General features: G+C 42.7%; 1 long non-coding RNA gene across 3 annotated transcripts in view; it reads right to left on the bottom strand.

The window, feature by feature from the left end:
* Positions 1-823: 823 nt before the first annotated feature.
* LOC128340509 (uncharacterized) overlaps positions 824-27,164 on the bottom strand; it is a 41,091-nt gene continuing 14,750 nt past the window's right edge. For 2 of the 3 annotated variants that reach the window (XR_008313767.1, XR_008313769.1), the window contains exon 4: positions 19,110-20,182. This is a non-coding gene — a long non-coding RNA (uncharacterized LOC128340509). Of the gene's footprint in view, positions 1,915-19,109; positions 20,183-27,164 lie in introns of those variants that run through there. The other variant, XR_008313768.1, reaches the window with a different exon arrangement.

Here is a 27,164-nt window from a genome sequence, read left to right as displayed (position 1 = left end):
GGTGGTGTGGTCATCCAGTCAAGCATGATGATGCTTAATTTCCGGGGGGGGGGCTCCAGAGGCCTTTAGGTCCAGGCTTCAAAATTACCTAGGTGCACCTCTGCTCATGCATTGGTCACATCCAGATTGAACTAGTACAATGCGCTCTACATGGGGCTGCCTTTGAAGACTGTTCAAAAGCTTCAGCTGGTCCAGAGTGCTGCTCCAAGAATGTTTGTGAATGCTGGTCGCTGCACAAGTATTACACCTACAGCAACTTCATTGGCTGTCAGTTTGCTTCTGGGCCAGAGTCAAAATGCTGGTTTTGACTTTTAAAGCCTGACATGACCTTGGACTGGGGTATCTTTTGGACTGCATTTGCCCATATGAATCCGCCAGGGCCCTCAGATCGTCCAACGGAGCCCTTCTCGTGGTTGGCAGGAACCAGAGAGAGGGCTTTCTCCTTTCTTCTCAGTAGTGCCCCACCATCTTTGGAATGCCCTTCCAGAAGGGGTTCGTCAGTCTCCCTCTTTGCTCAGTTTTGAAAAGAATATTAAAACCTTCCTTTTTAAAGAAGCTTTTAAAAACTGGATGTGATTGTCATCTAGTTTTAATCCTGGCTGATGTTCTACTTGTCTTATATTATCTGCTCTTTTATTTGTTTTAGAATGTTTTAGAATGTTTTATTTTATTTTATTTTATTTTATTTTATTTTATTCATTCAATTTCTATACCACCCTTATTGCATTTTGTCTTTTACTCTTTTATTATTTTATCATGGATTTTATGTGTTTATACTTTTATTGTAAGCCGCCCCGTGCAGCAGTGTGTCAGAGGGGCGGAACATAAATATTTCAAGTAAATAAAGAAATAACATCCATGCAATAATAAGACATGAATACAGTGCAGAAGGTCTGCATCCCAGCTGTAGCCACACTAGGGGTCAGTCACTCATATAGCTAGATGGAATCATAAATCATACAGCTAGATGCCGTAGAATATGTTCCTGAGAACAGGTTCCTGAAATGTGGGGTTGGGGTATTCCTTCAGCGGATCAGACCTCCCCACCAAGTGATGTTATTTGGCCAGCAGACCACCCCAGAGGGGTGGCCTTTGCCTGTATCCATGCCTCATCTCTATCGACCATTAAAAATAGGTGGCGGGAACATCGCTGACGTTTTACTTCAGGCAGAAATATATTGATGGCCCGCACTGCAAGTTAGAGTCTTTGAAATATTTGTGAGGAGTAATGGGTTGGTTTCAATTAACCTAACAAAATATTTTGGGCAAGAAGCTCAGATATCATAATGAATTGTTGGTTTCAGATTTGTTGAAGAGAGTGTTTTGTGGTTTTAGAAAATAGCTTGAAAAATCAGAACAATTCAGGCAAAACTGAACCACAGATCTAAAACATCCTTTCAAACAACAACATCTCAGTCACACTTCCCAATTTTGTAAGAAAGAATAGATGTAAGTCCAATCAAACATTGTTATGTCACCTACCTAGGTTGAACAGATGACTTCTTTGGTACAACTGTGCAGTGTAGACAATCCAGGGCCTTCTGTCTCTTTAAAGTTTTTTTCAGCAAGGTTGAAGAACTCTCCAAAGCATTTGAAGAGCTCCCCCTACCTTTATTTTACGGACAACCCCCCCACACCTAATAACTCATATTTCCCACTCAAAAGTTCTTTCCTCCCTTCCCCCCTGCTGTTCAGTCTGATCTTTTGCATGTTTACTCAGAAGTAATTCTTGTTCAGTTAAATGGGAGTAAGTGCACCATGGATTACAGCCTTCATGAGTTGATGGTCTTCTTCAGCATGGCTGCAGTGCTCATAGACCTGGCTGAAGACGGATGTTTTGCTTCTCAGAATGTTGGTGACTTTTATCAAGCTAATCTCAGGTCATCTTTTGAGGTCAGAAGATGAAGGTCTGTGCTACAAAGGAAAACAATTGATTCAGCCAGAGTTGTAGGAAGAGGGATGAGGCTGCTTGAGAAAGCTTTGTTGCAAGGAATGGAAGGTTGTCATCCATCTGGAACCAAATCGTCTCTTTCACAGAGGGTATAACTTTTATCATGTGCTGACAGAATGCATCAACCCTGGATTAATGAGCCTAGCAGCTTCCAGAGGAAAAAAGGTGCATAAATCAACACCAATGTGGCAAAGCTATCTCTCTCCTCAGTGAGGAAATGCTCCCTTAGGAAACGCTTTCCACAGTCCAGGTATGATGTTACCACCTGCACCCTGACAGCCACACTTCCTTCAGCACATGCTGATTATTCCCCCTCTTGCCTGGGGAAAACCTTCAAATCTGATATTTACTGTCCTGTGTATAGCATTCCTGACATACTCTTTATAGTCTTTTAAACATTCATTAAAAAGATGAGGAGGGGGAGATCATAAGGATTCCTTTTCATTCATTCATTATTTGCTTCAATAACCCCCCTTCACTTTTTCAAGCCGGAGCCACTTTGGCAAAAAGCTTTCCATTGCAAAAGCCATATCCAACCACACTGACCTCCATGCAGTGCTGCACTTTCCCCAGCACCAGAGGGAAACCCTTCAAGAGAAATGGAGTCCTGTCAAGTCCAAGCACCATCTTGGAAGCATCAACGGATCACTGGGAAGTGTAGTCCTTCCCAGTGCATTACCATAGAGCTCTGTGGGGAAAGTGTTGGGAAGGATTATACTTCCCAGCATTCAGCACACATCTTCCAAGATGGCACTGGGGCTCCAGAGGGCTTGGTTTCCCTTAAAGAGTACTGCTGGGCAATAGCAGGGGGAATGTTCAGCTCTGCACAGTGCTGGTGAGGGAAGTATTTGTCTTTGGCTGGAGCTTTGCAAAAGCCTAACCAACAATTAGTCAGGGAACTACACTTAGGATCAATGGGAGCTAATACCTTGCAATGAAAAACACTGACTTGTTTACTCATTGACACCTTGCTTTTCTATGGCATTATTACCAAAGCTGCTAGCAAAAAAAAGAATTACAACATATTTAAAAGAGAAGTTAAAAACATCACAACAAAATTAATACAAAAATGATCAATGTACAAGCAATATAATGTACCCAGCAACCAAGATTAAAATGATAACTTGTGTATTATAAAAGCATGCTGGAACAAAAATGTCTGCATTATGTGCTTAAATGCAGATAAAGGGAGCCTGAGCAGATAAAGGGAGTGCCCTTGGGAGGGTATTCCACTACTGAGGCACCACTGCAGAGAAGGCCCTGTCTCCCAGTGCCACCTTTGCTGACACTGAGACACAGAGAAGGGTCTCCAAAACAGATGTTATAATTTCAGTGAGTTCATGAAGGATAAGGTGATTCTTGGGTTATTTTAAAGGTAAAGTGTGCCGTCAAGTCGATTTTGACTCCTGGTGCCCACAGAGCCCTGTGGTTTTCTTTTGGTTAGGGTTAGAGTTAACTGGCAACCTTCTGCTTGTTAGTCATGCATTTCCCCACTGTGCCACTTAAGGTGACTGGGTTATTTTAGGTTATTTTAGTCCCAGCCAAAAAGAGTGTTAATAATTAGTACCAGCACCTTGAACTGAGACTCTTCTCTTCTCTGAGACAGCTAACTAACTGAATCTGGGAGACCATGCTCTCACCATGGCTGAGCTGAACTTAGGAGAAAGAGGGAGGGAAGGCAACAGCGCAGAAACAATAGGAGAGAAAACCTTTAAGGTGCAGTAGAAACATATTATTTATTGGGGCCAATATATTTCAACAAATGACTTTTCCTCAGGGAAACCACTAGAAAATAGCAACTTTGTATATCGTGTGTTCTGTATAGGATATAAGCTTTAGATAGATAGATAGATAGATAGATAGATAGATATAGGATTGAGCTTAAACTGGACCCCCCCCCCGCAAGGGGGACTTGTTCAAGTTTGAGACGAACCAGGGCCAGTTCAGACCGGACTGGTTTGACTGGTTCTGCATGCTTGCAAAGTGGAATCTGGTAAGGATTTTCCCTTACAAGCAAAGGGGAACTCTATGGGCTTGAAAAAGGGTGGATGTGGGCAGGCAGGAGCTCACCTTTCACATGGCAGCAGTGGTGCAGCTCATTGGTGGTGACAGACTGCCAGTGGCTCTCCTAGGCCCCGCCAGCGCTCCCCCCTCATCAGTGTGGGCTGGCGGGGGCCCAGTTCGGGCCTCCACAAATGACCTCTGCACATGTGCAGAGACCATTTTTGTCACTACGGCTCTAGTGCACGAATCAAACTGCCAGCTGGTTCTAATGAACTGGCTCACGAACCAGGAAGTTGGGTTCGATTTCAGTTCAAATTTGAACTGAACTACCCAGAGCGGTTCTGTGCACACCCCTAACTTTGTATTTTTTGTGGCAAAAGAATTCTTAAGAATAAACCCGGAGCAGCCATAAGCCCCTGGGCAAAAAAGCCCCCCCCCAAATATTTACCTGTGTGGCCAAATAAGAAATAGACACAGGTGTTGCTTTCAAAAAGAGGCATGCTTCTACAGCTGCAAAACAGGAACCAGGAGAGCTCAGAGCAGGGAAATGTACTATATTCCCCTGTGCTAAGTGTGCTAACTCCCCCTGTGCTGCTAACTATAGTTCCCAGTTGTGCTGATGTCATCATGCCAAACGCAATTGTTTTGTTGGCAGACAAGATGAGGAGAATTACTAAAACAGTCCAATTGAAATTAAATGGAAAAGTTAGGCATTGTCTAACTTGTCCTTTTAATTTCAATGGACTACACTGAGTAGTTTTCCTCATTATGTCAGCTATTATTTTTATGTGAGCCCCCTCAGGGACCCATGGTGAATCAAAGGCTGTCATACAAATCTAACCAATAAACAGAATTGAAGAGCAGGTAGCACGCTTGAATAGTATAGTGCTCTCAATGTATGAAAACAAAATTGACTCAAAAAGATGGAATGTGTGTGTATTTGTATCTTTTACATGGTATGCAGAGGAGAAAAGATACTGTGGCCCATTGGAGTGTGCTGGATCTGGCTGTGACAAAAGCTCTGTTCAGACAGTATGCTGTACATGCATACAGATGTTTGTATACATGTACATGTTTTTTGCATAAGTGACTATAAATGCATTTGTTTTACAGTAGAATCTGGGTACAGGACCCATCAGATGCAGAGCACAGATAGGAAGTATGCTATTGTATATGCACTGAATATAACAAATGAATAACTATATAAAAGAAACTAACTATAACTATATAACTATATAAAAAGAAAGCAGTACATCACCTAAATGGAAGATTAGATTAGAAAATAAAATCTCCAGGCTTAGATCAGATGCTAGTAAATTGAAAGATATGAAAGACAAGACGCTAAAGAATGAAAACACCAAACAGTATCTGATCCAAAAATACCACCTAGATTCAAGGAAAATTAGAGAAGTCCTGGAAATAATAAAGCAGCAAATAACAGCAGTATCAAAGAAAATTAGCAGATACGAAGCCAGAATCACACAACACAGGTAGAATCTCCAATTCCAGTCGAATCAGAGACGTTTCTACCAAAGCATAGAAGGAGAAACTGCAAGAAACATAGAAATAAATAAGAAAATAAATAAATAAATAAATAAAATAAAAAACCAAATAAAATAAATAAAAAACCAAATAAAAATGAAACAGTGCAATTCTGGGGGAAATTATGGGACAATCCAATAGATAATAATAAAAAAGCAGGCTGGGTGAAAGAGGTTGAAAAATGTAACCAACAAATGCAAGATCTAATAATAACACCAGAATTAATAACTGAAAGAGCAAAGAAAATTAAAAATTGGACTGCAAAGAGCAAAGAAAATTAAAAATTGGACTGCTCCAGGCGATGATGAACTGCATGGCTTCTGGCTTAAACACCTAACAAGCCTTCATAAACAACTATCAAAACAGTTCAATCACATTTTGCAAGGAGGTGATATTGAACAATGGCTAACAACTGGGAAAACTCATCTCATCATGAAAGACCCAGCAAAAGGTGCAGTTCCAAGTAATTATAGACCGATAACCTGCCTGCCTACCATGTTCAAATTATTAACTGGAATAATAGCAGATGAAGTCATGCAACACTTATTAGCTAACAAAAAGCTTCCAGTTGAACACAAAGGAAATTGCCCGAACACCAGAGGCACAAAAGACCAGCTGCTGATCGACAAAATGATTTTAGAAAATTGCAAGAGAAGAAAAACAAATCTAAGTGTTGCATGGATTGACTACAAGAAAGCCTTCGACTCATTGCCTCACACATGGATACTAACATGTTTAGAAACAACTGGTGTCAGTGAAGACATTCAGATATTTATTTAAAAAGCAATGAGCATGTGGAGTACACAGTTAACAATCAATGGCAAGACACTTGGACAGGTTAGGATTAGAAGAGGTATTTTCCAAGGGGACTCACTATCCCCTCTGTTGTTTATAATCGCTATGACTCCACTTTCACAAATACTAAACAAAACAGGCCTCGGATACCAAACATCTAAAACATCGTCAAATCAACCATCTGCTTTACATGGATGATCTGAAGTTGTATGGAAAGTCCCAGTCAGGAATCGAATCACTGCTAAACACTGTCCGTATATTCAGTAGCGATATAGCAATGGAGTTTGGACTAGACAAGTGTGCTGCATTAATAATGAACAGAGGAAAAATTAAGAAAAACAGAAGGAATAGAATTGCCCAATGGAAGCAAGATCAAGAACCTGGAAGAGAAAGAACATTACAAATACTTGGGCATTCTCCAGGCTGATAACATCGCACACACTGAAGTTAAAAGAAAAATTGGAAGTGAATATATCAGGATAGTTAGAAAAATCCTGAAGTCCAAAGTCAATGGCAGGAACACCATACATGCCATAAACATCTGGGCTATACCTGTTATCCAATACACTGCAGGAATAATAGGCTGGACCCAGGCAGAGCTAGAAATGCTAGATCGTAAGGCCAGGAAAATAATGACCATCAATCATGCTCTGCACCTCCGCAGTGATGTAGATAGGCTATACCTCCCTCGCAGCTCAGGTGGAAGAGGAATGCTGCAAGTCCATCAAACAGTAGAGGAGGAGAAAAGAGACCTTGCAAAATATATAAAGGACAGTGAAGAAGATGCACTTCAGATGGTCAATAATGAGAAACTATTCAACACCAATGAAACAAAGCAGGTCTACAAGAAAGAACAAGTCAAGAACCGAGCAAAAAAATGGAAAAATAAGCCACTGCATGGTCAATATTTGCACAATATAAGTGGAAAATCAGACATCACCAAGACCTGGCAATGGCTTATGAATGGCAACTTGAAGAAAGAAACAGAGGGTTTAATACTGGCTGCACAAGAACAGGTACTAAGAACAAATGCAAAGCCTTTGTAAAGAAGCAGATGAGACAGTGGACCACATCAGCTGTTGTAAAAAGATCGCACAGACTGACTACAAACAAAGGCATGACAAGGTAGCAGGGATGATACACTCAAACATCTGCAAAAAATACAAGCTATCTGTAGCCAAACATTGGTGGGACCATAAAATTGAAAAAGTTGAAGAAAATGAAGATGCAATAATATTATGGGACTTCCGACTACAAACAGACAAACATCTGCCACACATTACACCAGATATAATTGTAGTCGCAAAAAAAGAAATACAAGTCAAAATAATTGACATAGCAATACCAGGGGATAGCAGAATAGAAGAAAAAGAAATAGAAAAAATAACAAAAGACAAAGATCTACAAATTGAAATTGAAAGGCTGTGGCAGAAAAAGTCCAAAATCATCCCAGTGGTAATTGGCGCCCTAGGTGCAATTCCAAAAGAACTTGAAGAGCACCTCAACACCATAGGGGCCACAGAAATCACCATCAGCCAATTACAAAAAGCAACTTTACTGGGAACAGCCTATATTTTGCAACAATATCTACTGTATAATAACCAAGAGTATTGATGATAAAATCCAGCCATCCCAGGTCCTTAGGAAGGACTCGATGTCTGGATAAAACAAACCAGTCAATAACACCTGTCTGACTGTGTAAACAAGAAATAATAATAGTGTGTGGATGGGGCTATGATGAGTTCCAGTTGTTAGCAAATCTACAACTCTTGAGCTAGTCAGGAGACTTCCTGATACAATTATCTTATTTGTTCACTAACAGAAGTTGGTCTAGCAAAATATTTCACATATGCATGTCTCATTCTCTGGGATGAACTTGACAGTCCTTCTCTGTACATGCTTGTCATGAGTATTTCTACATCTTTGGAGAGTTTTTTTTGTCTTGATTCTAGCAAGTTAGAGCTGGTGGTCTCCCTCCCTCCTTCCCTCTCTTCTTGCATAGCTAGTAGTATAATCTCTGCTGCGGATCTATGAGTCGTTTTGTTTTGGATGTTCATATGTATCACCTTACCTACTCAGTTCCTTGCATTGTTTGAATACAACACAGTAACAACACAGTACTTCCTCCAAGATGTTTTACCTCAGCACCAGAATGAATAAGCTGTCCACAATTCCTCAAAGAGATAATTATCTCAGCCTTTGAGGAATGAAGCTACCTGATCTGTGCAAAACACAGATGCTATGAAAGTGCTATGAAGATATCTGATCCCAAAGAGAGTCACCTTTGTACTGCCTGATACACTGAGTTTTCATTTAGAGGGAGGGGAAGCTATTACCTCATCACTGGTTTGATTAATGAGGTATATTTTCTGGAAAAGATTTCCCAACCTGATTTCTAGGTTTATGAAGCAATCTATTCTTTATGGGTATCCCAAAACCTGTTATCAAATGTATTGGTTATTTGAAACAGCAGGTTCCCATAGGCACTGGGCAGGAGCTTTAAGAGGCTGTTCCTCCTGGAACACAGCAATAATCCTCCTAAGGTCACCTGTACTAGCTTTTTGTTTGCCCTGTATTAGTCAGTCACTATGCACTTCTACCAAAACCCCTTCCCCTCTGAGAAAGCCTGCAACCTAAAGTAGTAGGGGCAGGTTTCTGCTGAGGTCCTTCTTATACTTCCCACCAGATCTGGGTACTGGTGCTGGATCTGTGAAAATTCTTGCTATTTCTTGTTCACTGGACATCTCTAACCCCTTGTTTGCATAACCCTATTGCAATAGTATTTGCATGTTTAAAGGCTACTTTATTAACTCAGTGATGCTGGTTACAAGACCTGCTCGCTTCACTATTTGGGGGTGCTTCAGTGTACCTCCTCAACTCAAGCCTCGGGCATTTTCTCTCTATATATTTTGCTTGGAAGAGAAATGTTGGCTGCATTCCAGCTACAAGGTCCTTCTGGCAAACTACAAGGTCCTTCTGGTCCTTCCTAAAAGGCACTTCTTGGGTTCATTGGCAAAGACCTGCGCAGCAGCAAGCCGGAGGAGATGCTCCTCCCTGATTGCATTAGAACAGCACCGGCAGGAGAAACACAGAACAGACCCATCTTAGAGTTGTAAAAGGAACAAAGGAGAAAGGAATGCAAGCTCTTCTTCTTCTAGTTTGATAAGAGTCTTCAGGGTTGAATTTCTTTCTTTCTTTCTTTCTTTCTTTCTTTCTTTCTTTCTTTCTTTCTTTCTTTCTTTCTTTCTTTCTCTCTCTCTCTCTCTCTCTCTTTCTTTCTTTCACGAATTGAAATGAATTGGAAAGAATTGAACTCTTTCCTCATCTATTCCTCACCATCGTTATCAGAAATAGCCAGTATATGCCAGGATGTGTGATGTTCCCTCCTCCCTTCTCTGTCAAGAAGGTGATTGCTCCAGCAATCTCCCTTTCATAAATATTCTTTGTCAAGGAACATATAGGAAGAAGCAATGGGTGAACCAATAATTCATGCCTTGTTGGTAGCAAGAATTCCTAAACTCAATCAAAGATTATCCAAGGATTGGTCTCTGCTAGGCCTCAGCCTCTAGTCAATGCTCCAGGGTATATTTTTGCCTATAAGAACCCCTTCAAACATAGAATCGTGTTGCTACTGCTGCTGCTGCTTCTCTCTCTCAATGGGCACATTTCCATGCAATGTGAAACTGGAGGTTGATGAACTCACCGTTAATTTTTCAAACTGTGAATCACACTGCAGATATCCGTCCAACCATGGTTCAGCAGTTTGAGATCTGGCTCCCCCCACTCCTCTTTGGCCTCCAAGGCCATATCCCAGGCAGCTGTGTGCTTCTCGCATTGCCAGACTGAGGGCAGGGCTTCAGCACATCATCCAGGCAGCCTCTATTGGCCACAATCCCCAAGGGGGTGTGTCAATCATGCTCCGTTCTGGCTCTGCCAGCCATCTTTGTCAGGCTGATGACAGTTTAATCCTTTCCTCACCGCCCTCCCAATGATGTCCTTGCTATTAATCTGCAGCAAAGCATTGAATCATACACTAATTCTTTGATAGGCAGGACTGCAGAGGGGCACATCCACATGTGGGGGTGGTTGGTTGGTGGGGCCACTCATTGAGATGGGGGGGCTTTATTCTTTAAACCCATATGCATTTGACTGGATGCGGACAGCATTGCGGGGGGGGGGGGCATTCCACATCCCATTCTCCTCTGCATGGTTGCCAAATAGTTCTACTTTCCCTCCCTCTGCACCTTGTGAACCTAAGGATCCATGGATCGATACACCTCATGGCTCATTAAAAGCAATCTCGCTTTGCACCATGTATCGCCAGTGCCATCCATTCAATACACAGCAAATGTAGGGGTGGTGTGGGGGAATATGTCCTCCCCTGCTGCATTCAACCACCTAAACTGCATATCACCCTCCTTACCACTGGCCACATCTTGGTGGGGGGGGGAGGGTTCTGCATTTCCATTCACACACAGGCTTATTTAAGACTTCTTTAACTTTATTTAACAGCAATACACTGGCAGTCTTTTAATTTGCACGGCAGGGACAGATGTTTCCAATTTCTGATCCTACTGATGCCGCAGCTGTGGACAATGATCCCATGCTATCATCACCAGTTTTAAAAGTGGAGCACCTTTCCAGCACCATACACTTGCCCACCTTGGCAGTGGGTTGGAGGGAGATGCTCCCAGAAGTGCCTTGCAAAGGCTGCTCTCACTGCCCATGTCTCCCTGCTGCTACCAACAGTCCTCAGGAGTGGGGCCGCAGGGTTTACCAGCTCAGCACCCCTGTCTCCGGCAGGCACCCCACAAAGAACCATACAGACTCCTCATGGGCAGCTGCTGCCCCTGCAGGCCCCAAACACCCTAGTTCCTGCAGCAAGCACCTCCTTTTCTGGGATCTCTGTCTTGTTTCCTCCTCCATGGTGCTCAGAACCATCTCCACCATGCTATGGACTGCGATGCTGGGTGCTGTGTCTGCCATGGCAAAACTATCCCTCTCTTGCCAGCAGGGAAGTAAGTCGATGGAGCATGCCTACATGGGTGCTTTAATTGTGCATGCCACCCACTTGGGGCATCCAAGGGTTTGGTAGTGGGCAGCAGTGCCTGCCCACCTAACCCACACAGCAGGCAGAACAAGGGGCAGTGTTCCAGAGAGGCCTTGTTGCGAACTCATTCTGGAGTTCAGCCTGCACACCCTCGCCTGCCTACAGTTCCACAAGCACCCCAGTCTCCACTCTATCCAAAGCTCGGCACAGACCTTTCTTGAGGAATCCCCAGCTTGGCTGCTCCCCATGGCACTGGTGGTGCCACTGCCACCAGTTGATGGTGTGGCAGCAGAAAAGGGATGGGACTGCATGGCTGCTTGGAGCATCTAAGTGTCCAGGTGTCACAAGTGGCCACCAAACCCCTGTGTTTTTGTGACTGGCAATCTGGGCGGGTGTATGGAAGGGGCCACATGTTGTGTGCACACGTGCAGCACTGGATGCATGTGGGTGTGGCCAGGCAATTACTCCATGCACCGTGGGAGTGGGCCAGGACATGCCCTCAAGGCCTCATCAAAAGTATCTACTGCCGACAGGCCTTGATAGTGCTGTAGACTGCTTCAAACTAAAGGGCAGCCGCAGGGCAATAGATACCACCAAGGACAACTAGAGTGGGCATTGATGACAGATTCATTGAGTGTTCATAGGGAGGAACAAGGTGAGTGGGGTGTGAGAATGCCAGAGTAGCCTTGGAGGCCCCCAGGCTCCACATCTGTGCCCTATTCTTGAAGTAGGACAAGTTTCCTCTCACAGAACAAGCCCCTCATCCAAGCATCCCTGCTGGTGTTGAAGTTAATAAGCAACCTTTCCCACATTGTGAGGCACATGCCTAGTGAGGACAATGGGAGATGGGGTGGCTCGCTGATGGGGGCCTCCTCCCCCATCACGGTCTTCACACACCCCCACCCAGTTTTTCCCAGATGTAGAATTTGCCCACAACAGGGTCTCAAAAGTTCAATGTGCATCCCCACAGCAGCAGCCTGCAGGGAGTCATATAATTCCACCTCACGTAAACCAGGAGGCCGTTAGACAGCACAGAATTAATTTTACAATGCTGCAGGGAGAGAACAGCAATCCCAAGCTGTGTCCCCTGCTTTTAATACCAAAAAAATCTTCCATTCAGCATCTGGAGAAGAGGGCCCTCGCTGTGGGTGCTTTTGCACCCCATGGCCACCACCTTCCATTGTAGCAGCTGCACACCTTTTGTGCAAGTATAACCTTTCCTATGCCTGGCCACCAATGTTAAGGGTTCACATGATCACAGCAAAGGTTGTCTGGCGAGGGGCATTGTTGTGTCAGGGACAGAACCCTCACTAAACTTCCTTGGAGACACAGCGATCCCAAAGAGGGGGCCCTGTTGGGGTGCATCATTGCTATGCAGTGGTGTGTAATGCACACCTGTATTTCAGCACAGACAGCTGCCATGTGCAGTGGTGGGTGGGATTGCCTCCCCACTTTTCACAGTCCTTGACATTCTCTCCTATATTTGAAGGGAGGCACCCTGTCCCTCTTGAAAGTGACAGAAAGCCAGTAAAACCCAAAAGGGTGATTTCTCTTTAAATACTCTGAATGCAGGGCCATGATGTCACTGTTGCCGGGCAGAGTCAGGAAGAGAAAGGAGGATGGTGGGTGCATGGCACTTTAGCCAAGAGGCAACCTTCGAGAGTCATGGCATGCATAGAGCTACCGTGTTCCTGGGTGGGTCTGGGGTTGCCTTCTCTATTATTACAGTTCCAAAAGCTGCATGAAACCAAAGTTATGGTGGTGTCCACATTCAGACATAACTCTGCCATCACCAAACCTCAGGTTGGAGTGGTGAAACTTACTACAAACTGAAGGTTCCGATTGGAGTTTGGCAAGGCAAACCACAGGTTGTTTTTGCCTCAGAACTGCAGTTGCACGCATTCAAACATAACAGAGTTCCAACCTCTGCCCCATTTACCTCTAGTTTAGCATTAATGTGCGAATGCAGCCTTTGCTACCTAGCCCTTTTGCTAGAGTTTTTGCCACATGCAAGTATTTTTGCCATTCAGGCTTTTGCCTTTTGCCACACTTGCTGCCTGTGTACCTGCATGCGCTGTGACACCAGACATGGAACCCCACGCTGCCCAGGTATGCCAATGAGCCTGCTCCATGCTTGAGCTCCACAGAGTCCCACAACAAGATCTAGGTAGATGTGACAAATGCCATCCCTCCCTCTCCCTCCCTCTCTCTTCACCCTCAAGCCTCTATCCCCTTTCCAAGTATAGTAACTTGGTAACATGTCTAACTGACCACCTTTTCTCTTTCTGTACCCCTACTATCCCTCAATAAAGCAACCCTTTCTTTTCAAAGTCACATCTCCACCCTCCTTCTTTCTTCTTCCACATTGCATGCAGCCACCTGTTCCACTCAGCTCTTAAGGTATTTTATTGCTGTTCATGGGTCTGCACCATTTGAGGCTGATTTCCCCCACTTGAGTCAAAACACAGTCACCGAGGGTGGTAGCTGACATGCCTCCCTCAGACCTTGTAACACCCTTTATATTCCTTTCCTTTCCTTTCTTTCTTTTTATTGTTTTGACAAAGATATAAACAGAGAAACATCAAAAAAGAAATAAAAAGAAAAAAGAGAAATAAAATAATTAAGCAAAGCTAGTACAATGATTCTCATTATAATTTGTATACATCAACCTGAATTCCTCCAACCAATATATGTCTCCCTCCCTTCCCCGACTCTGTAAAATATTTGACTGCAGAACTGAAAGATAACAAAATTGATACTCCTACTATCTGCATTAATTTCCTTTACAAGGAAAAACCGAATCTCAGATGAGGTACCAAACCCTGCAATATATTATATTAAATAAATGGTTCTCATGTCTGGAAAAAAATATCCTCAGATTTATTTTAATATATGCAGTAATTTTGGCCATTGATGCATACTCCCATAGTTTGAGTTGCCATTCATCTAAGGTCGGGATCTGATTTGTTTTCCAACAGGAAACATAAAGGATTCTTGCCGCCGTTATCATATATAAAGAAAGTTCTGTGTGTTTTGCAGGAATATACGGTTTAGTAAAATTTAACATGAAAATTTCCAGGAGAAAATGAAAATCTATATTGTCTGGCTGCTGCAGGTGCCTATTGGTTAGCACATGTGACAATGCTGCAGCAAATTCCCCCCAGCCCAGTCCCTGGAGTCATTCTGCAACTCTTTTTGAACATTTTTTCTAGTAAAGTCTGAACACTTAGGTGCCTCTTCTATTTTTTAAAAAACTGAAACACTACCTAGCCCTAACATGTAGAACAGAACAATACTTTATTACGGCCATAGACCAATATACCTAACATGTAGATTGATTGATTAAGTGCCGTCAAGTTGGTGTCAACTCTTAGTGACCACATAGATAGATTTTCTCCAGAATGATCTGTTTTCAGCTTGGCCTTTGAGGTCTCTCAGTGGTGACATACATTGCTGTCGTAATTGAGTCCATCCACCTTGCTGCTGGTCGCCCTCTTCTTTTTCCTTCACCGTTTCCCAGCATTATGGGCTTCTCAAGGGAGCTGGGTGTTGGCACAATGTGTTCAAAGTTTGAGCCTGGTCATTTGTGCCTCGAGTAAAAGTTCTGGATTGATTTTTTTTCTATGACCCATTTGTTTGTTTTCCTGGCTGTCCGTGGTATCCTTAAAAGTCATCTCCAGCACTAAAGTTCAAAAGCGTTAATACTTTTTCTGTCCTGCTTCTTCAAAGTCCAGCTTTCGCATCCATTGAGTGTCATGGGAAAAACATGTAGATAGTAATATCTGAACTGTGTGAAAACCCCTTTTTCATGAAGCAGCATGCATTTGCCTTCTTCAGGACTGACACAGGCCTGTGCAACTTGTGACCCAGTAAGCTGATCACAGTCCACCGGCCATTTATGGCAGTCTGAAGAAAGGCCTGTGCATCATCATCATCATCACACCTGCCTCTAGGAACCTGCTCCCTCAGAGAAACCCCTCCCTCTGGCCTTACTTTGAAAAGGCTGCCTTCTTTCCCACCAGATTTGTTGCACTTCGTTTTAGGAACTGCTACAGTGCGCACAGGTTGTAGTGATTTTCTAATATAGAGAATAATATGTCAGCAAGATGATTGTGGATTTAGACCAATATATACAGTTTCTTGTCTAAGGGGAACCATATGGTTGTAGGAGAAATCGTTTTATTTTACTTGGATAGACAGTAAGTAGAAACACATTCCAGATTCCATGGGGGGCCTTTTCTCTCCTCCCTCTTTGACAGCCAGAGGATTTCTAATACTTGGCCTCAGGTTGTTGCAACGATTCAATAGGAGTGTATAGTTTAACACACAGCCCTCGGAGCTATACATTATATTGCAACACCTGTTGAGCTATATGACTAATGACACCTCCTTGAGCTAGTCCAACAGGTTGCTCCTGCTGTTGGTGTAGCTATTAGTAGTAAAAGGATTCAAAAGGAGATGAAACTTGCAAGGAATGTACAGCTTCTCGGGCACTGAGAATTTGTATGTACAGTATTCAAAATCTGATCTCATCTAAATACTTTCAGAGAGTGGGAGTGGGGGGTGGGCTCTTCCTAGCAGATGAAGTAATTAGAAATATACCACCATTAATTCTCTTAACCCTAACCCGGAAGCAGTCGGTGAGGGTGGTGCTGAGTTTGTGTGTGTGGGGGGGCAGCGAGAGGTACTTTAAAAAAGTCATTTCCAGTCATTTAAAAAGTCATCACTGCTTGCACCTGCAAGCCACCAGGAGCAGTAGCGCCCCCAACCAGCACCCCATGCGGCAGCTGCCATGGCTACAGCATTCACTTGGCTGCCACGCATGCGCAGAGGCCAGGTGAGTGCTGTAGCTGCTGCAGTTGCAGCATGGATGCTGGGTGGGATGCCGCTTCTCCCGGAAGCTTGCAGGTGCCAGCAGTATTGCTGGAAATGATTTTTTAAAGGCACCTCTCGCCACTGGCCTCTTTCCTAAACATTGAAACATGCTTCTTCCTCTGCCCACTGACACAGACAATTCTTATAAAGTTTATTGCTGTTTATTGCTACAGGAATATCTTCCTTGCTGATCTGTTGGTAATTTAACAATACATTTTAGACCAAATCCAGGAAAACAATGTTGGGGTTTGTAATTATTTAGCAAAGTGCCAAGGAAGCTACCACTCCAGTTACAGAGTGTGGAGTTTGGTTGTTGAACCAAAGAACACACATAAAGATCATTGCAGAAGTTACTTAACTAGTTTATTGGTGAAATTCACTGAGAGAGGAATGACCTAATCCTATTGATCAACAACATAATGAATAGGGAGAGAGAGAGATGTGTTTCCATCTTCTCTCTAAAAGGAAAGGAAGAGTGCTCACTCACACAACAGGAAGTACCTGTAGAGTCAAAGCAGGGGTCACAGAGTAGAGGCAAGCAGGGGCTAGAAGGAGACTCTCAGTAGCTACCTCTACTCCCAATGCCCCTAGTGGTCATTTGCATCCTAGATGGTGCAAAAGGTCGATGCACTGGAACTCCATTTCCAACAAGCAATGGCCCTCCTGATTGCTCAGCTGGGAGGCCACTATGCACACCTTTGGCTTTGCAGTCACAGAGCTTACATGTAGACTGTATAACAGATGTTACAGAGCTCACGTTGAGGCGTGCAGAGGTCTTTGTTTCTGTTATTCCTACGGCATATGATATTTAATGGGGATATTTGGGGTGGTGTTTAGAATGTCTCCTCATTTGGGAAAGGTGGGCAAGTGTGACTAAGTGGCAAGGAAGTAGTTTAGGAATAAATTCTAATAGTCTGGGTTAGATTGTAAAACTAATTTAGGAAAGACCTTGGTTTTGTTTCATGTTTTGCAAAGTTCTGTGTTACCAATTATGCTATCAATCATCTAGAAAGAGTACTGCTGAGGTCATTTAAATCTGTTTATTTTTAGTTAAATATAAAGCAACACCTACTCATGAAGAAATATAGTGATTCAAATGAAATAAAATGTCAGGGGGACACTCAGTCAAGTGAACCTAAGAATTATTAAGGCTGTTCTCATGATCAGCCAAGCCCAGGGCTGCCTGTGAGAATCGCCAGGATCCACGTGGATCCCAGCACTGCTGCACTGCCAAACTCAGCTCTGTAGCCCAGCTGTTAGACAAGGTTCAAGGGGCAAGCACACCCTTCACCCTGCTGCTGGGATCGTATGTCTGCCCAGGGGAATCCCTCAGTGCACCACGTCATCCTGGCCTGCAGACATCTGTGCTGCTTGGCACTGTGTGGATCATCTGGAAGCGCAGTTTGTGCTCTCAGCAATATTTACTTCACCATCTGGGGTAAAGATCAGTTGGACCCAGCCTACCCCCGCCCCACCACCACCAGGGCTGGACTGGGGGCACTGAGAGGGCAGTGGAATGTATGTGGGGAGGGCGCCGGGTTTTAAACAGAATGGGTACTTAAGGGTGGGAGTATTCATTGCTGCCGAGTGTGGCAGGGCATACTGGGAATATGCCCTGTTGCCCTGTGGGCCAGTCTGAGCCTGCCCCCCACCCCCACACACCCTTCATTATAGGCCATCTAGTTCAGGAATCCTCAACATTGGGCCCCCAGATGTTCTTGGACTTCAACTCCCATAATCCCCAGGCCCAGTGGCCATTGGCTGGGGATTATGGGAGTTGAAGTCCAAGAACATCTGGAGGCCCAACGCTGAGGATCCCTGATCTAGTTCCTTGCTCAATGCAATAAATCCAGAGCTAGAGCATCCACAACAAAGAGTTGTCCAGGCTTTGTCTAACAACCACAATTGAGGGAGATCCACCCCCCACCCCAGGTAAATGATAGCCAAACTATTCCTAATGCCAAACTACTCTTAAAGGTAAAGTGTGCCATCAAGTCGATTTCGACTCCTGGCGCCCACAGAGCCCTGTGGTTTCCTTTGGTAGAATACAGGAGGGGTTTACCATTGCCTCCTCCCATGCAGTATGAGATTATGCCTTTCAGCATCTTCCTATATCACTGCTGCCCCATATAGTACCAGTGGGGATTTGAACTGGCAACCTTCTGCTTGTTAGTCAAGCATTTTCCCACTTTGCCACTTAAGAAATTTCCCCTAATGTCCTTGCAATGGAAGTTGTTGAAGTTATGATGGAATTTTTTAACAGAATATAGGATATTCTTGGTTTAGACTGCTGGGGTTTATCATCCAATATTTGCTCCTCCACATCTATAGGAAATCTTTCCATCAGTCTATGTAGTTCATCTTGGTATTTTTCCATGGGTCTGAGCTAGTGACCTGCAGAATATGGTTCTGGAAAGCTGTTTCGTGAACAAAGCCCAGTTTGTTCACAATGTCTATTTGATTTGATTTCATACTTTTATTTCATTTCATTGTAATACCATATACTTCATTTTAATAGCAGACTACTGCTCCTCCTTTGTCAGCCCCTTTCATTATGATATCAGAATTATTTCTAATGACCTCATTGCCTCTTTGCATCCCACACAGTGCATTGTGGGACACAGGAGGACTTCCTTCTCCCCAATCTCACTTTGGGAGTCTGCTGCCATGCCAGTTATGTGGGCACATGAGTGGCGGAGCCCAGAGTAAACTCCAGTTCATCTAAGGGAAGGCAGGTTGGCTCCTGGCTTTCCCCCTAGCTTACCCCTTTGTGGCCATGTGAGTGACCTTAATATATTATATACTTTGTATGTGATCCCAGTAATGTTCCATTTCACATGGAGGTAAAATAGAAATTTCCTGTATTGTGCACTGATCAGGTAAACTGAGTGCATATCTACTCATTTATAATTTTTTCATAGAGCAGACACATTAAAACAAATGTGATATAAATTAGTTTATTTTTGTACATTTAAAATGTATTTCATATTAATTTAATATTTAATCCCCTCTAAGCTAGTAATTTTGCAGATGCCATGTTGCTGAGAAAGTGTGGAATATTTATGGACAGAGGGAGAAGGGACAGCATGACAAGAATGCTAAATGGGTGATTGTGGCAACAAACCAACCAACCCCAACAACCCTGCCACATGCAAATTTCATTTTCAAACTTCTCTGATTATTAAACTCAAAGCTCTGTTTTGGAAAGAAAGTTTTGCATCTCTAAATCATATCATGCCATTAATGTATATACAACAGTAAATACTATACTGATAGGCAAAAATAATTAGATCCAGAAAAGAACTTATTCTGAGGAGTGTTGTACAAAAACATGGCCATGTTCTGTAGGGAAAAGATTTCTGTTTATTTCAACATGATATTTCGCCTTTTGTTGTGGTGAGGACCTGCCTTTTATTGCATTATTGAAATATCATCAAAGTCTGGAAACCCTAATGGCACTCCAATGAAAACTCATGCTTCAGTTGAGAAACCTAAATTCAAAGCAGCCTTGTAGACTTGGCAGGCCAGATAATAACAATACAATATGTGCTGAAAGCCTGTTAGAAAGCAAAATGGAAAAGGCATCAATGCTTCTGGTAATGGAGAGAGATCGGACCCAGATCTAATGATTCAGAGAGAGAGAGAGAGAGAGAGAGAGAGAGAGAGAGAGAGAGAGAGAGAGGTATATCCAAAGCCAAAAATTACCACAGACTACAGTTTGTTTGATTGTTTGCCAGTGTTCTACTCAACTCTTCCCACAGGTGTGCCTAGCACCAGAAACACTCTCCTGGAATGATGCCCAATGGCTGCTCCACCAGTACATGCCACAGGTAAGCATCAAAAGCACAAAAGAACAACTTCAAAGGACACTCTTGGAAGTGTCACCTTTTGGATGAGACTTGGGGTTTTGTTTATATTCTTGGTGTTGCTCTAGGGAATCCATTGAGTCTGTCTCCTTTGAAGATCTTGAAAAGAAGGAAAGAGATGGAGATTTTTTGAAGTTACAATCCAAGGCACATTTACTTAATAGCAAGTACCATATTTAACCCCTGCTAACTTGGCAAAAAGGCACCTTTTAACGTGGTGATTCTCTTTATTTAGCAGGGGGAGAGTAACTGGCCCTACCCACCCCCAGCACAGTACTTCCAGTGACTGTTGCTGGTGTCTATCTGATGTTTCTTTTTAGATTGTGAGCCCTTTGGGGACAGGGTTCCATCTTATTTGTTTGTTATTTCTCTGTGTAAACTGCCCTGAGCCATTTTTGGAAGGACAGTATGCAAATCAAATAAATAATAATAATGATTATGATGATGATGATGATGATGATGTAACAAACAAAAGCAAGATCTAATAATAACACCAAAATTAACAAGTGAAAGAGCAAAGAAAATTAAAAATTGGACTGCAAAGAGCAAAGAAAATTAAAAATTGGACTGCTCCAGGCGACGATGAACTGCATGGCTTCTGGCTTAAACACCTAAATAAATAAATAAAATAAAAAACCAAATAAAATAAATAAAAAACCAAATAAAAATGAAACAGTGCAATTCTGGGGGAAATTATGGGACAATCCAATAGATAATAATAAAAAAGCAGGCTGGGTGAAAGAGGTTGAAAAATGTAACCAACAAATGCAAGATCTAATAATAACACCAGAATTAATAACTGAAAGAGCAAAGAAAATTAAAAATTGGACTGCAAAGAGCAAAGAAAATTAAAAATTGGACTGCTCCAGGCGATGATGAACTGCATGGCTTCTGGCTTAAACACCCAACAAGCCTTCATAAACAACTATCAAAACAGTTCAATCACATTTTGCAAGGAGGTGATATTGAACAATGGCTAACAACTGGGAAAACTCATCTCATCATGAAAGACCCAGCAAAAGGTGCGGTTCCAAGTAATTATAGACCGATAACCTGCCTGCCTACCATGTTCAAATTATTAACTGGAATAATAGCAGATGAAGTGATGCAACACTTACTAACTAACAAACAGCTTCCAGTTGAAAAGAAAGGAAATTGTCTGAACACCAGAGGCACAAAAGACCAGCTGCTGATCGACAAAATGATTGTAGAAAATTGCAAGAGAAGAAAAACAAATCTAAGTGTTGCATGGATTGACTACAAGAAAGCCTTCGACTCATTGCCTCACACATGGATACTAAAATGTTTAGAAACAACTGGTGTCAGCAAAGACATTCAGATATTTAAAAAGCAATGAGCATGTGGAGTACACAGTTAACAATCAATGGTGAGACACTTGGTTAGCATTAGAAGAGGTATTTTCCAAGGGGACTCACTATCCCCTCTGTTGTTTGTAATCGCCATGACTCCACTTTCACAAATACTAAACAAAACAGGCCTCGGATACCAAACATCTAAAACATCAAGTAAAATCAACCATCTGCTGTACACGGACGATCTGAAGTTGTATGGAAAGTCCCAGTCAGAAATCGAATCACTGCTAAACAATGTCCATATATTCAGTAGCCATATAGCATTGGAGTTTGGACTAGACAAGTGTGCTGCATTAATAATGAACAGAAGAAAAATAAGAAAAACAGAAGGAATAGAACTTCCCAATGGAAGCAACATCAAGAACATGGAAGAGAAAGATATTACAAATACTTGGGCATTATCCAGGCTGATAACATGGCACACACTGAAGTTAAAAGAAAAAATGGAAATGAATACATCAGGGGAGTTAGAAAAATCCTAGAATCCAAACTCAATGGCGGGAACACCATACAAGCCATAAACACCTGGGCTGTACCTGTATCAAATACACTGCAGGAATAATAGGCTGGACCCAGGCAGAGCTAGAGACGCTAGATCGTAAGACTAAGAAAATAATGACCATCAATCATGCTCTGCACCCCCGCAGTGATGTAGATAGGCTATACCTCCCTCGCAGCTTAGGTGGAAGAGGAATGCTGCAAGTCCATCAAACAGTAGAGGAGGAGAAAAGAGGCCTTGCAGAATATATAAAGGACAGTGAAGAAGATGCACTTCAAATGGTCAATAATGAGAAACTATTCAACACCAATGAAAGAAAGCAGGCCTACAAGAAAGAACAAGTCACGAACCGAGCAGAAAAATGGAAAAATAAGCCCCTGCATGGTCAATATTTGCACAATATATGTGGAAAATCAGACATCACCAAGACCTGGCAATGGCTTAAGAATGGTTGCTTGAAGAAAGAAACAGAGGGTTTAATACTGGCTGCGCAAGAACAGGCACTAAGAACAAATGCAATAAGAGCAAAAGTTGAAAAGTCAACAACGAACAGCAAGTGCCGTCTTTGAAAAGAAGCAGATGAAACCGTGGACCACCTAATCAGCTGTTGTAAAAAGATCGCACAGACTGACTACAGACAAAGGCATGACAAAGTAGCAGGGATGATACACTGGAACATTTGCAAAAAATAAAAGCTACCTGTAGACAAAAATTGGTGGGACCATAAAATTGAAAAAGTTGTAGAAAATGAAGATGCAAAAATATTATGGGACTCCCAACTACAAACAGACAAACATCTGCCACACAATACACCAGATTTAACTTTCAAGAAGAAAAAAAACAAGTTAAAATAATTGACATAGCAATAGCAGGGGATAGCATAATAGAAGAAAAAAAAAATAGAAAAAAATCACAAAATACAAAGATCTACAAACTGAAATTGAAAGGCTGTGGCAGAAAAAGACCAAAATAATCCCAGTGATAATTGGCACCCTAGGTGCAATTCCAAAAAAACTTGAAGAGCACCTCCACACCATAGGGGCCACAGAAATCACCATCAGCCAATTACAAAAAGCAACTTTACTGGGAACAGCCTATATTTTGCAACGATATCTATAATAACCAAGAGTATTGATGATAAAATTCAGCCATCCCAGGTCCTTGGGAAGGACTTGATGTCTGGATAAAACCAACCAGTCAATAACACCCGTCTGACTGTGTAAACGAGAAATTAATAATAATAATAATAATAATAATAATAATAATAATAATAATAAGAAGAAGAAGAAGAAGAAGAAGCAGCAGCAGCAGCACCCCCGCAGTGATGTAGATAGGCTATACCTCCCTCGCAACTCAGGTGGAAGAGGAATGCTGCAAGTCCATCAAACAGTAGAAGAGGAGAAAAGAGGCCTTGAAGAATATATCAAGGAAAGTGAAGAAGTTGCACTTCAGATGGTCAATACCGAGAAACTATTCAACACCAATTAAACAAAGCAGGTCTAGAAGAAAGAACAAGTCAAGAACCGAGCAGAAAAATGGAGAAATAAGCCCCTGCATGGTCAATATTTGCACAATATAAGTGGAAAATCAGACATCACCAAGACCTGGCAATGGCTTAAGAATGGCAACTTGAAGAAAGAAACAGAGGGTTTAATACTGGCTGCACAAGAACAGGCACTAAGAACTAATGCAATAAGAGCAAAAGTTGAAAAATCAACAACAAACAGCAAGTGCCGCCTTTGTAAAGAAGCAGATGAAACAGTGGACCAGCTAATCAGCTATTGTAAAAAGATCACACAGACTGGCTACAAACAAAGGCATGACAAGGTAGCAGGGATGATACACTGGAACGTCTGCAAAAAATACAAGCTACTGTACCTGTAGCCAAAAATTGGTGGGACCATAAAATTGAAAAAAATTGATATCTGCGACGATATCTATAACAACAGCAACAACATTGACAATAAAATTCAGCCATTCCAGGTCCTTGGGAAGGACTCAATGTCTGGATAAAACAAAGCAGTCAATAACACCTGTCTGACTGTGTAAACAAGAAATAATAATAATATTTTCAACTTGAAAAATGAGGATACTCTTCCCATTACTTTTGGGTGGGTGGTGAGGGGAGTATAGCAGCTTGGCCTACCAATGGACTCAAATGGAGCAGCTAGTGCAATAGTCCTGGCCACTGGTGTGACCAACACTAGGTCTGTGAATTGAGTTGAATGGGCCAGCTGTGTTGGTAGACTTGTGGCCTCTGGAGCACTGGGCAGCCTCATCGACTCATTTTTTTGGGTGGGGAGTCACCCTGCCCCACTACAGCCTGCCCAATAGACTTGGCTGCTGGAGCCACATGGCCAGATCTGCTCAGAGCCTCCTATGTGCAGTGGGTTGACCTGGCTTCCTGTGCCAGGGTAGCAATGGCACAAAGGCAGCCAGGTCTGCCTACTGGCTTTCTTTCTTGGCCTGGTAGCCCTGGTCTTTGGGAATGTCTGCTTGCAGTCTGAAAGGGGGCCAGGTCTATCAGGCAGCTTGCACTGTGGGCAGGCAAATACCGGACAGATTGCCTTTCCTCAAGGACATTCCTCTTTTTCATAAAAATGAGGACATGTCGGAGGGAAATGAGGCAGTATTGTAGTTCTAAGTACACCAAACTCAGAGGGCCTGAGTAAACATGTTTAGCATCAGACTAAACTATTCTGTCTAGAAGTAGTAGCTTTTATCAGCTGGAAAGACTTGTTTTTATTTCATTTCCCTCTATTTATGGGTGTTATTTTATATTTAGTTGGGAATATGTATCAGTGTATTCCACTTGTCCAGAAACTATGGAACATAATTTGGTGTGATGTAATCCACTCTAGTGATGGGGGACTCTTTAATTTTTTAAAAGGTTAAGTAATATTTTAGAAACTTCCTTGAGCAAGAAAGAAATAGTTTCACTCCATACATCTATTTTTTGTCTGATTAGAGAGCCCCTTCACCACCAGCATCCCTCACAAAATCAGGACAAGCCGACATAACTCGTCGTCTCTCTTCTGATGCAAATAGTGGCTGATATTCAAAATGAAGATGAGCTGGTACAGTAAGAGTGCGGCCTAACAGAACTTCCCAACTAACTGCACTGATGCAGTGGGGAAGAGGCCATTTCTGATGCCCACCCCGTCCCCAGGAAGCCCTTTGTGCCATGTGAAAATATGTCACTGAGGGTTGGAACAGAGGAGGGAACAGAGAGGAGCAAACAATGAAAAAAGGAGCTGAGAGCCTCGAATCAAGAATATGAAAAAGAGGAAAGAGATGGGGATAGAAGAGAGAAGAGAAAAAGTAGTAGATGGTCGGGGAAAAAGGAAAACAAAAAGAAATAAAGGCAAGAACCACAATATGGCCAGCAGAATGGATTGATCCAAAGAATTAGATTATAAAAAGAAAGGAGATTAGAAAATAGCTGGATGGAATAGAGGAAGAGTCAAGATGAAGATGCAAGTCCTCTAGGAGAAGGATGGGCAAAAGAGAAGAAAGGAAGAAATGAAAGCTAAGTGATGAGATCTCTGTAAGGAAGAAAAAGAGGCCTTGGAGATCAGTAAATCACAGCTTATTTGGTAAGTAATAAGATTGGCATTAAGGGATGATCTTGTATCTCCATCACTCAGTGACTTGACACGGGATGATTCACAGCTGAACAATGCATAATGTCACCACTGGCATGGATTACATTGGAAGTGATTTCCAGTGGTATGAAAGCTCTGTCTCTAGTGATAGATCTATGTGATGACTGTTTCACACATGCAAATCATCATACGAATTTCCAGTCCTTGAGTAATAAACATATATGTGCCAACTCACCCTTTTATAGTTATAAAACAGAGAAAGAACTGATGAATATTAAGAAGGATTGGGCTAAAATGAATGTTTTGAGGTGATGACAAGTAATCAGTGAAGTTCTTTAAGAAGTCATCGAAAATACTTGGTATATAGAATCAACAGACTTGTCAGATTTTCCCCAAACCAATATGACTGAGTTCATCTGTGCTTATTAACCTTATTTTATTTGTTGCATTTTATCTTACCTTTTCTCCAAGGAGTGCAGGGTAACCTGCATGGAGAGGTGCAGCTAGATAATTTTGGAGCCTGGACCTAATGGGCTAACGGGGGTCCCCTTTACAAGAGATAAGCAGCCTCCCTCCCTCTCTCTCTCTCTCTCTCTCTCTCTCACACACACACACACACACACACACACACACACACACACACACACACACACACACACACGAGATCTGGCTAATTTCTCATTTGAAGACCCACTTGGATGTGCACATTTAGACATTATGACCTGCAGAATAAACTAATGTCTAATTAGACATTAGACCTGCAGAGACATAAACTAATGTCTAATTAGACATTAGACCTTCCTACACTTACAACGAAGTGTAGGAAGCAAGGTCTCAGAGGGCATTTGTTTCCTGCTCTTCCATCAGCTACATAGTCTTTAGAGCACATTACAACAGATCATTAAATAAGCAGAAAACAATAAAAATCAATGATGTATGTAGCCATGCTAGCTTTCCATAAGCAAGAACTTTTTATTCCCTTCCATCTTTAGCCCCTTGTTAGGCTGTTATCCAGGGCTGGCTGGGGTTTTGCTACAGTTTGGCTGCAGCCTGCTCATTTCCCAGCACTGTGAACATTCACGTTCTGTCGCCCGGCACAGCAATGGCTGCATGGGCCAGTGGATGCAGGCAAACATGATCTGGGGCCCCCAGGACTTGCCAAAGGCTGCAGGGGACCGGATTTCTGCCCCAAAGTCCAGAGGGAATGGTGCTTCTGCCTACATGCTGCTTTTGTCCTCACAACAATCCTGTGAGGTATGTTAGCTGGGAGAGGGTGGCTCACCTAAAGTCTTCCTCGGAACTTGATGGCTGAGTGGGGATTTGAATCTAGGCCCCAGTCCTAGTCTGACACTTTAACCACTATACTACACACTGGCTTTTATGAGTGGGTTAGTGATAAGCAGCAGGCTGTGTTTGAACAGGTGTTTGTTTTTAGTGACATACTGCTTCTTGGGGACACTTGACTCTTGTTACAGTGGGCATTTAAGGAAAGACGTTTCCTTGGATGACTCCGGAGGCTGATCTGAATTAGCTGATATACTGAGTGAAATGTTTGGCCTGCTCTTGCCCTTGGAAGGCACAGCCTTGGCGCTCAAACCGGAATC

The sequence above is a fragment of the Hemicordylus capensis genome, chromosome 1 (assembly GCF_027244095.1).
Source record: "Hemicordylus capensis ecotype Gifberg chromosome 1, rHemCap1.1.pri, whole genome shotgun sequence".
In the NCBI taxonomy this organism is placed as follows: Eukaryota; Metazoa; Chordata; class Lepidosauria; order Squamata; family Cordylidae; genus Hemicordylus; species Hemicordylus capensis.
Note: the sequence above shows the minus strand (reverse complement) of the source record. Positions and strands in the feature narration are given on the sequence as shown.